Genomic DNA, 10,622 nt, shown 5'->3' on the forward strand with positions numbered 1-10,622 from the left:
TTTAACTTTTGAAATATATCCAATTTTTAATTACTTTACCCATATCAAAATATCCCCTTCAAATCCCGTTTTCAGCCATCTCTCTGATTGAAGGAATCACATCACACTGGCCAAATATCTTATTCATGATTATAATTTATTATTTTTTAAAACCGGAAAAAAATATTATTTAAATTATACAAAATTTCCCAATTAAAATTGTCATTAAGAGCTGCTAAGAGCTGTTATTGTCAACAAGGGTTGTATGGACATGGCTATTGTCAATATCAATTATTACTCACAGTAAATGTTGTCAAGTGAGGTTGATCTAGGGGTGGGCAAACGGGTAGAGGAACTGCGGGTCGGGGCGGGTAGCGTAGGTTCGGGGTGTGTATGGGTTGGGTCCTATTTTTTTTTTGAGAACAAACGGGGCGGGCTGGTTCCTAAACCTTAGAAAAACGGGGTCCCAGACCGACCCGTTTCTAATTATAATCAACGGTCGAGATTAAATGATAACCTATCATGCAATCCGAACCGTTAATTTCTAACCTAGGTTCCAGAAGCAGTTTCAGACTTTCAATCTCACTTTCTCACTCCCACTTCTCCACCATCCCTCGACTCCCTTGACTCGACTCTAACGACATCCCAGAGAATGCCCATGACTGCCGCTACAACCAACACAACGACACCACCACCACCCATCCAGCCATCCTCCGACCTCGACGACATCTGTTACTTCGTCGGCTATCGTAAGTCTACTTCTTTGAATTTTATTTTTGTTGATGCGGAGAATCAGTAGCACTAGCAAGGGTAGCATGAATAATAGGATTTGATTAGAGACTAAATCTTTAGGTGTGAGTAATTTGATGAATGCATGAACATTTAGGGTGAAGGAATTGTGGATCTGTTTGGATGGGAGTGAGATTTGGGATTTGTGTTGGGATTTGGTTATTGATTGGAATTTGGGATTGGGATTGGGATCGGGATTTCAATTTGAGTGTTTATTGCGTTTTTCAGATTTGGGTTTTTTTTTCTTCTAGTTTTTACTTACTTCCTTTTCCTCTTTAATTCCTTAATTATAAAATTCAATTGCCAACCTCTGTTTACAAAATGTTGATAAACTGTAAATTGATTTCAAGTAAAGGCTTGTATTCTTTGATTTCATGGAGATCTTACTTGATCATCTTTGATTCAAGTAGTCCCTCCCTATGTTTTGATCTTTGTGAATGTTTGATTCCAACTGCTGCAGTAAATACCTCTCTTCCTTAATTATACAATGTATGCTTCAAGCCTTTAAGAGTTGTTAGACTACTAATAGGGTTTTGTTAGGTGAATGGGAAATTATGACATGGAACAGAAATGGTTTCACAGTTTTCATACTGTAGGTTTCTAGCGAAAGATTAAATACTGCTTTGAACCCAAAACAATTTGGTTCTTCTTTATTTTTAAGCTATCTGTACAGCCTCCTTAATCCAGTTTGCGGTTGTACTTAAATGGTTTGTAGGGATTGTTGATTGCAATCATTTGTCTATATCGTAAATGGTTTGTGATTGATTTCTTCAGTTTTTGTTGTGTTGTGTTTGTCTTTTCGAGATGTCCCTTCCCTCATCTTGTTTTGCTGCAGCTCTACTTTACCTCCATTTTTGTTGTACTCATTTGTCTTAATTTGGTCGTTTGTTTTGTGTTGAAGTGCTTGCTTGTTTTGTGATGTTTACGCTACATTGAATGACATTGGCAGGGGATTTGCGAGATTTGTGAACATAAGAGATGGAGGCGGTGCAACCCCATTGCATTTAGCAACCAGCCAAAGACGGCCAGAGCGAGTTCATGTTCTTTTAGACAATGGGGCTCTTGTTTGTGCTTCAGCTGGTGGATATGGGTAATTATCTATATTAATTATTACTCATGTTATAGATTTATAGTAATACTTTGACAGTTAGATTGATTGTAGTACCATATGTGTGCAGCTACCCTGGAAGTACATCGCTTCAATTAGCTGCTCATGCTGGATCCTTAGATTGTGTCAGAGAGTTGCTTGCTTAGGGAGCGGATCGGCTTCAAAAAGGCTTTTTTTGGGTAACTTTCTTTAATCTATGAATTTGGACGATGTGTTATTATTTTGGATGATGTATTGTTATTTTGGATGATGTCATGTAATATTGTTATTTTGGACTCTCGAAATTTGGATGTGTTGTTATTTTGGACGTTGGTAGTGCCGTAGTGGTTGAATGATAGAATTTGTGCAATTGCAATTTGTGTAAATTTTAGCTTTTTTTTTATTTTTATTTTTTAAAAACCAAAAAAAAAAAAAAAAAAAAAACAAGGACCCATGGACCCTGCCTGAACCGGCTCGTTTCAATCGGGCCAGATAAGGTTCGGTTCCTATATTGAAAATTGAAATGCCGAACCTGGCCCGGTCCGTCTCATTTGAACCAAGGCCCGGTCCGGTCCCTTCAAAATTGGGTCCAGTTCGGTCCGTGCCCACCCCTAGGTTGATCCATAAATCCATTATTTCTAATTATTACTCACCGTAAATGTTGTCAAGTGAGATTGGCCCACAAACCCATTATCTCTCGAAAAGGATCCAACGATCATGGCTATTGTCAATATCAATTATCACTAAATGTTGTCAAGTGAGGTTAATCTGCAAACCCATTATTTCTAATTATTACTCACAGTAAATGTTGTCGAGTGAGATTGACCCACAAACCCATTATTTCTTGAAAAAGATCCAACGAACATGGCTATCGTCAATATCAATTATTACTCACAGTAAATGTTGTCAAGTGAGGTTGATTCACAAGCCCATTATTTCTAATGAGTAATTACTCATAGTAAATGTTGTCAAGTGAGGTTGATCCACAAACCCATTATTTCCAATTATTACTAACAGTAAATGTTGTCGAGTCCTCGCCGGAATCCTCTCGGATTCGAATGGGGTTTGGCTCCTGTCGTGAACAGAGAGTGTGTGCAAGAGAGGTTAACGAGAGGGAGAGTGAGAGGGGCCAGATGTTGGTTTGGGTCGATCTCGCCGGAGATGACGGCGAGCGGTGGTGGTCCTCGGTGTTCACCTGAGACGGGGAGGGTAGTGTCCGAGGGGGAGAGAGAGACGAACGGAAGAGGAGATGAGGGAGAGAGAGTGTCCATGAGTGGTGGAAAATAATGCCACGTGGCAATAGCTGAGAGGGGTTTGAAATAAAATAATATAAGAAAAATGAAAGATATGTCCGGGATAATAAGGAGAGGACACGGGAACAAAAAGGAGAGGAGACCCACTGAGGGGGTCCCACGAACACAGAAAGCTCACCAGAAAATAATAATAAAATAATAAAGGTGATCTGAAATAATGAATTTACTAAAATACGCTTTTATTTCGTAGCTTCGTAATATCTTCATCGTAGCTCGATTTCAATTCCGCTTGCGCTTTCGTAGCGACGAATACTACGACAATATGCTAAGAGAATGGTTCTTATATGTTACGATACAATGGTCAACGAAAGTCAAAATTCTCACTTCTAGTGGCATTTTCATAAATTCACTTTTTTAAAATTAATAAAATTGTAAAATTAAAGATGGGTTGTCACAATAAGTTTATAAATAATAAATGTGCTATAATTACTTAAATTTGATAAGTTTTTAAAATAAGAACTTATATTAGGTTTTGAAAACCATTCATGTTAAATCTAAAAACAATCTTATTGAAGCCCTAAAATCTAAAAGCCCCATATATACCAGCGCTGCCAAGAGGAGGTGTAATAAAGAAGATTGTGGCTGACTTAGTTAAACGCTCTTAACCAACTGATCTACGTTCTCACCACGATGAAATTATGTATGAGATGTATGTGTTAGAGCAATATTAGAAAATATGAAAATTATAAAAGAATTCCATGATAATAATCATCAAGAAAATCACAACATAAATTGTATGATTAATATAAACAATTAGAGAAAAGTAAGAAATCTTGACAAACTTGGAGATTGAGGCTTGCATAAATACAACGTCCTAAAGACAAAATTTCGTCCCTACTCTTGTGCTTGTAGTTCGATAGACATCCGTCTCCCAAGATTCAACAATTTATAATCCAAAGTCAAAACACTTCAATCTTTGAACTTCATATATAATTTCCAAGAGTATGTGCATGTATTTATGTATATATATTTATGAAGCCGAATAACCTCAAGAAATCCCCCATTTGGTGGTGGAATTGTAATTAGGGTTGGAACTTGTATGGATCTATTTGCAAAATCCTATTTGGTGATGATCCTAGTTAATGTTAGTAGTTTTCATGATATGACTTGTTTGATATGGGAATTCTTGCAACTGAATTTTGTTTTTGGTAATTCAAGTCGCAATGACAATTTTCTTGATTGTGTTCCAAGTTTTTGGTATTTAGATTAGTTTGTTTTTCTCTTTCCTTTGCCTAAGTGTAGGGCGCATTCAAATTTCCGCAGTTGTTCTAAAATTTGGACGAGAAAATTTATTTGGCCAAAATTAGATGCAGTTGAATCATTAATTACAATGTATCAATTGTGTGATTTCTCAAAAACAAAAGAGATTTACATAATAAGTTGAGCCGAGCTGAATACCCAAGTATTAAAGCTCAGGTCTATAAGGTAGCAGAGTTTACTCGATCTTAGCTTTTGAATAATACGAATTGCAAACAAGCTTTACGAGCCCAATTTACCAAAAACCAAGCACTGGGATACTAGTTCCACCTTTTTTCTCCTGTACCGAGCTTGAACGCGCCAAAGCGACCGGAAAAAAAATAAAAATAAAAACTTTATTTGTATTGAAAAATATTTACTTCCCCAATTGAAGTAAAAATGGAATAAAAGCTTAAAGACAGAAAAAAAAAAAAAGGGTTTAAATGAGCCGACCAATTGGACCACGGACTAATTTGGCATGCCCATGTAAGTGTAACAAGAAATTAATTAGATGTTTTGTGCGAAAATTCAAAATGATTATATTTTATGTCGTTCTTTAAATATCAATTATGCAAAAATCAACTAAATTTAAAATATTTTATTCATCGTACAATTATTCGATAAAATGAGAAGGAAATATTAATCGGCTGATTAAACAATTTTAGATTTGATTAACTTTTAATAAAGTTGATCTTCAAAGGGTAATGATAGGATTTTACTATCTGCAAAAGTAGGGATAAAAACATTTAAAAATACTTGCAATAGTACAATGTTATTGTAGTATAGCAGCTCCAGCAAGGTCATTTTTCAAAGAAATTGAATGAATAATTTATGTAAATACTAAATCTTAATTAATTATTTGAAAACAAAGTTTGGAAGGGTTGATTTAATGTCCTAAAATATTAAAAACGAATTTAATTAAAAACGATTAAATAAATTGGGAAAGTAAAAAAAAAAAAGTTTTGAAAATAAATTTAAGTACTAGAGTTCAGCCGTCACCTTAACAATCCTACGTAGTTCTTCAATTACTTATGACTTACACATGCATAGTTGAAGGTTAGGTTTTCCTAATATATATGCTTCTTGGAATCTTCAACATAGAACGTATGTCTAACATGCAACTCGTCTGTGGTGTCCAGATTGAATGTGAACATGCAAGACTCATTAAGTTTTGTGAAAACCTTTTGAAAAATCATATAACCCTTAAGACGTGTCGTCTATCCTAAGAAGTTACACAAATTAACCACAAGAAGCTAGCGCCAATTCCAGGGACAACCCTCAGCCAAAATTGCATCAAATTACTTTTCTAAATATCCTAATGGTAACCAATCATCAAGACAATTAGATAGTTTAAATCGGTGATTAATAATTCAAAACTTGCATGCATAATATCATAACCAAATTGAAAAGAGATCACATATTCTTGCTAGGACTTGTGGCCTCGCCCTAACAAACGAAACTAGTTACGAACAATCATAAAACAAAATATTATTAAGAATATGGATAGAAAACACCTTGAAAATAAACTTCAAAGCTCTCAAAAATGTGTGTGTTTCCTCCTTTCCTTCCTTCTTTTCTCCAAAAAAACCCTAATGGCTAAAAAACCTTATTTATACTACTAGAAAATAAAACCCTACCTATCTTGGAATAATACTAGGAAACCAAATAGAATAAGATAACTAGGAAATAAAAGGTTTCCAATTTAAACTGAAATTCGGACTTCTCAGAAAATTGGATTTTTGACCGACCCAATCAACTCCGATTTGCTCCCAAAAGGTCTCTTTTGAAAGCTGAAGACGTACCCTACCAATCCTCAAAAGGAATAGTCCTCAAAATATGTCATCTTGACCTCCAAAATATCCAAAATGTCCAGAAACGTCAATCTGGGAAAGTTGCGTGTTGGGTCTTTATTTCATCGCCATGGTCAAATGGATTGGTAGAAAAATTTGAATTTTGATAAATTATCTTGAAAGACTCAAGAACATCCTCCAATTGGAATCACTTCAAAATTCATCCGTTTGATCACTTTTTGCTCCGAAGTCAAATGTTTTATATTGAAAATACATAACAAAATATCAAAATTCTACCAAAATAACCAATAAACTATAACTAAGAATAGGGTAAAATGTATGGTATAACATAAACTTATCAGGTAAAATAGAAAATATATGATTTCGATTATCTTGCAACATTGCAAAATGAGAGGAAAATTCAAGAAAGTCCAACAGAAAAAGGTCGATAACATCCCCATCTTCGCATGTAAAGAAAATCATACAAAAAGTTGGCTGCAATGTGCATATTAGAAGCCGGATTTAGCCACCATTTGGTACATCCCTGCCAACCTAACCATTTTACAACGGAATTCATACCCCGCAACAAAATTCAAATATCTGAAAAGCAAAAGAAGAAAAAGCAAAAGCCACTTTTTCCCTCACTTCCCACAAATTAAATAAAAATGCTACCACCACTGCATAAATTGTGTAACCATTATGTTCCTACATTAATTCAAAATCCACGAACTTGGTTCCTGCATTAGCAAATGCTCACCCAAAAAGCACTTCCTACAAGAATTTCACAATGTCCAAATGTCCAATGCAACCCTCCAATTTCTGCTTCCAACAAAATCTCACCTTGTCCTCAATCTCCTAGCAACTCCACGTCCTCTGCCTCCTCCTTCACTTGCACCACAAGCAATTCCAACTCAAGCGCTTCCTCATTAAGCTCAGCCTTGTCAAGTGCTTCTAAGGTCTCCAGCTCAAAAATCAACCGGTCTTTCTCCAACGAGTTCTTGTGGTCGTGTTACAAGGAAAACCCTCATGTCATTTAGATTAACTCGATCAAAGATGCAAGCTTTTCGAGGTTTTCCTCATCAGCATTGGCACAAAAGCCAGTTTTGGCCACAGTGTGAACAAGAAGAAGCCGCCAAGCCCGAAAAGGGGAAATGTGTCAGTTACACCACAGAAGAGAGTTAGATCAAGCTCACCAACTTCTCTAGGAAGGCAAAAGAGCTTCGGAAAAGAGACAGAGAAGCCAATGATCCCTGCAGATCCACATCCAAGTAGAACTTTGAGGTCACCCTCTCCAAGTAGAAGGTTCAATATGCCAATCGCACCCAAAGATTTAAGCCATTTGAGGCCGAGTAATGCATTACATGTTTAGTGACGGATCCATGATTTCAAGATCGGGGGGGGGGGGGGGGGGTTCCCAAGATAAAAGTTCAAAAAAAAAAAATATTAGCCTAATTTGATTCCATAGCACTATTTTTTATTGAATTTGGTTCATTGAATAATCAAATTAATCAACCACATCAAGTGTCCCATTGGTAAGGGCGCGGATTTCGGCTCTCAAAAAACAAAAAACCGGGAGGTCCCGGGTTTGGGGCTCCAAGCTGGTGAGTCTGCTTGATTGTGGCTAGGAGAAAGCTGAAATGCCTCTATGAGTCTTCTAGGGGTGGATAACCGTGGCTTGCCACTAGTTATCCCGTTTTAAAATAATATAAATAATAATAATAATAATAATAATAATAATAATAATCAAGATTAATCTCAAATGTAATAAAACCAACAAATTCTCCTCAGTAACATAACGCATCAATTAATGGCTCTACAAAGATGAAATTTGTTAATGTAACATGTATATTACAATTGGGAGTTGAGACTAGAGTTTAGGATTAAAAAACTTAAATGAATTTGGAAGAAATAAATTTAGGTAGCTAGAGGTGGTGGAACGGCAAATGGTGTTAGGGGATGGGGTAACTTGAGTTTAAAGTTGGGAGGTTGCGACGATTTGGAGGATTAAAACAAAAATTAGAAACCTCTTCTTCTTCATTATAAGCACTGCTGCATGCACATCCATGGAGGCAACAAGCCTCTCTGTTGCACTTGCCCAAATTGTTGGGGGGTCCCAAATTAAGGTCGGTGACAAGTGTTTCGGGCTTCCGGAGGGTTCCGGGACCTCCCGGGCCCCTATATGGATCCGTCCATGTACATGTTAGGCCTGCAGGTTAAAATTGTTGCGCAACTAAATCCACATCCAGAGCTCGTATCAAGCCACACAACCCCAATACAAATTACAACAATTCGAGCCGGCTACTTTGGCCTTGTTTGAAGAGCAGTGAAAAAGAGAAGAGAATTCACAGGATCACATCTAAAATTGATGAGGTTGCAGCTGGAGAAGCACTAGCTGACTATATGGACTCTCTTCCAGCTGAGGACATTGATAACCCTTCAATATCTCTTGAATGTTTTATTTTCCTGTAGATTAGCATTAATTGTGTGTGTGTGTGGTCTTCTGAATTCATTCATTTTATGGTTTGGCAATGTGGGGATGAACAACTGGATCATCAAACTAGTTAATTCTTCTGCTGTATATTTATTTATTTGGTTTGTTTTATTGATTTTATATAATTTTACTTTTAGCTTTCAAACTCCTGTCCTCATTTTTTCGTTTCTTTTAGGGTCGTTTTGATCTTATATTTTGAATAAAGAAATAAACATCACAGAAGAGTGATGGTTTGAATGTTGTTTCTGGTTTTAAATGCATATATTTACAAGTCATGAGATGCTATACTCAATGTTTATGTGCTAATTTTGTGGGCTAAGTCCCCCTCCCTCTTAGTGTAAATATCATTTGTCCAAAAATGTTTATGTGCTAATTTAGTTCTTCAGGCCAACTTATACTATGCTCACTAAGTTAAATGTTGTATTATTTCTTTGGGATCAAGTAAGGTTGACTACGAGTTTATTAATTTATGCTATCGATCTAAAGTCCAAACACATAAAAAATTCCTCTTCAACTGTTGACGTTGGATCGATCCGAATCTTCTCCATAATTGTCTCAAAAATTCCATCAACCCTAAATTTTGACACTGTTTCAGCAAAAAAACTAAACAAAGGAAGGACTTTAGGTAACTTCATGCATATGAGAGATATTGCGTCCTTAAGAAAAACAGGCAACTTGGGTTTTGATATTTATAACATTATTATCACATTAGTGTATGAGTTCAATACATTGATATCACATTCATGAGTTTTGTTACACCCCAATCTTGACATATGTTTCGGATTAACACGTGACGTCATCAAGTACCAGTACATCCAACGTACTTCGCCTCTGGCTCTGAACAAAGCACAACTCAAGATTTCCATTTCATCCATCGTATAAATCATTATGTTTTCAACATAAAATCGCAATTCATAGCATGTAACATATCAAAGAATCAATAAAGCATGGTCACATTGATCAACTAATCTAATAATATTAATAACAATCATATCCAACATCATTCTACAATCACTTCAATTAACCAATTCCATGAATCAAGGAGGCACGATATTAACATTTAATTACGTTAATCAATCAACAAGATCATATATCACCTCACAAAATTAATAAAAGAAGGGGAGATTATATTCACACACCCTAAATTACTTCTCTCACACCTTTTTAATTTTTTAATATTTTTCTATCAAGTGTTAGTGATGTGTAGAAAATATTAAAAATTAAAAGGGTGTGAGAGAAGTAATTTAAGGTGTGTAAATATAATCTCTCATTCCCCACTTAGATTATAAATAATAACATGGTAAATATAATTTATAAACACAATGCCTACTGTGAGCAATTACTATTCACTCGAATCTAAGGCCGAACTAACCTTATGGAAACGAGTAAGAGTGGGGATTCCAAACCTCTCAACGGAATCCAACTAAAATAAGGTCACCTATCGAAATGTACCAAGTACAACTAATCATCATCAACCCTGGTATGCATTTGGTCCCCCATTACGAATATACCAAGCAGAATCATAGGCATAATCTAAACGTGCAGGCAATGATCATCCATCATGGATAAACCAAGCATGATCACTCCTAACAGTGCTCCATCGCAGATATACCAAGCAGGACTGTATCATATAGCTTTAGGTAGTGATCACCTATCGCGGATATACCAAGCATGATCACCTCTAGAATGCGTATGGTCTCCCATTGCGGATAAACCAAGAAGAACCATAGGCATAATCTAACGTGTGGTCCTCTATCGCAGATATACCAAGCATGATCACCCCTAGAATGCGTATGGCCCCCCATTGCGGATAAACCAAGCAAGACCATAGGCATAGTCTAACATGTGGTCCCCTATCGCGGATATACCAAGCATGATCACCCCTAGAATGTGTATGGTCCCCTATTGCGGATATACCAAGCAGACCATCCAAGTAC

At 36.3% G+C, this 10,622-nt stretch overlaps 1 long non-coding RNA gene across 1 annotated transcript; it reads left to right on the forward strand.

Moving 5' to 3' along the window:
• Positions 1-551: 551 nt before the first annotated feature.
• LOC103959528 lies at positions 552-2,183 on the forward strand. The gene is made up of 3 exons (XR_669075.3): positions 552-728; positions 1,718-1,858; positions 1,947-2,183. It is a non-coding gene; the product is annotated as an uncharacterized LOC103959528 (long non-coding RNA).
• The last annotated feature ends 8,439 nt before the right edge of the window (positions 2,184-10,622 follow it).

The sequence above is a fragment of a genome, unplaced genomic scaffold (genome assembly GCF_019419815.1).
Source record: "Pyrus x bretschneideri cultivar Hongxiangsu unplaced genomic scaffold, Pyrus_bretschneideri_v1 Contig15, whole genome shotgun sequence".
Lineage (NCBI taxonomy): Eukaryota > Viridiplantae > Streptophyta > Magnoliopsida > Rosales > Rosaceae > Pyrus > Pyrus x bretschneideri.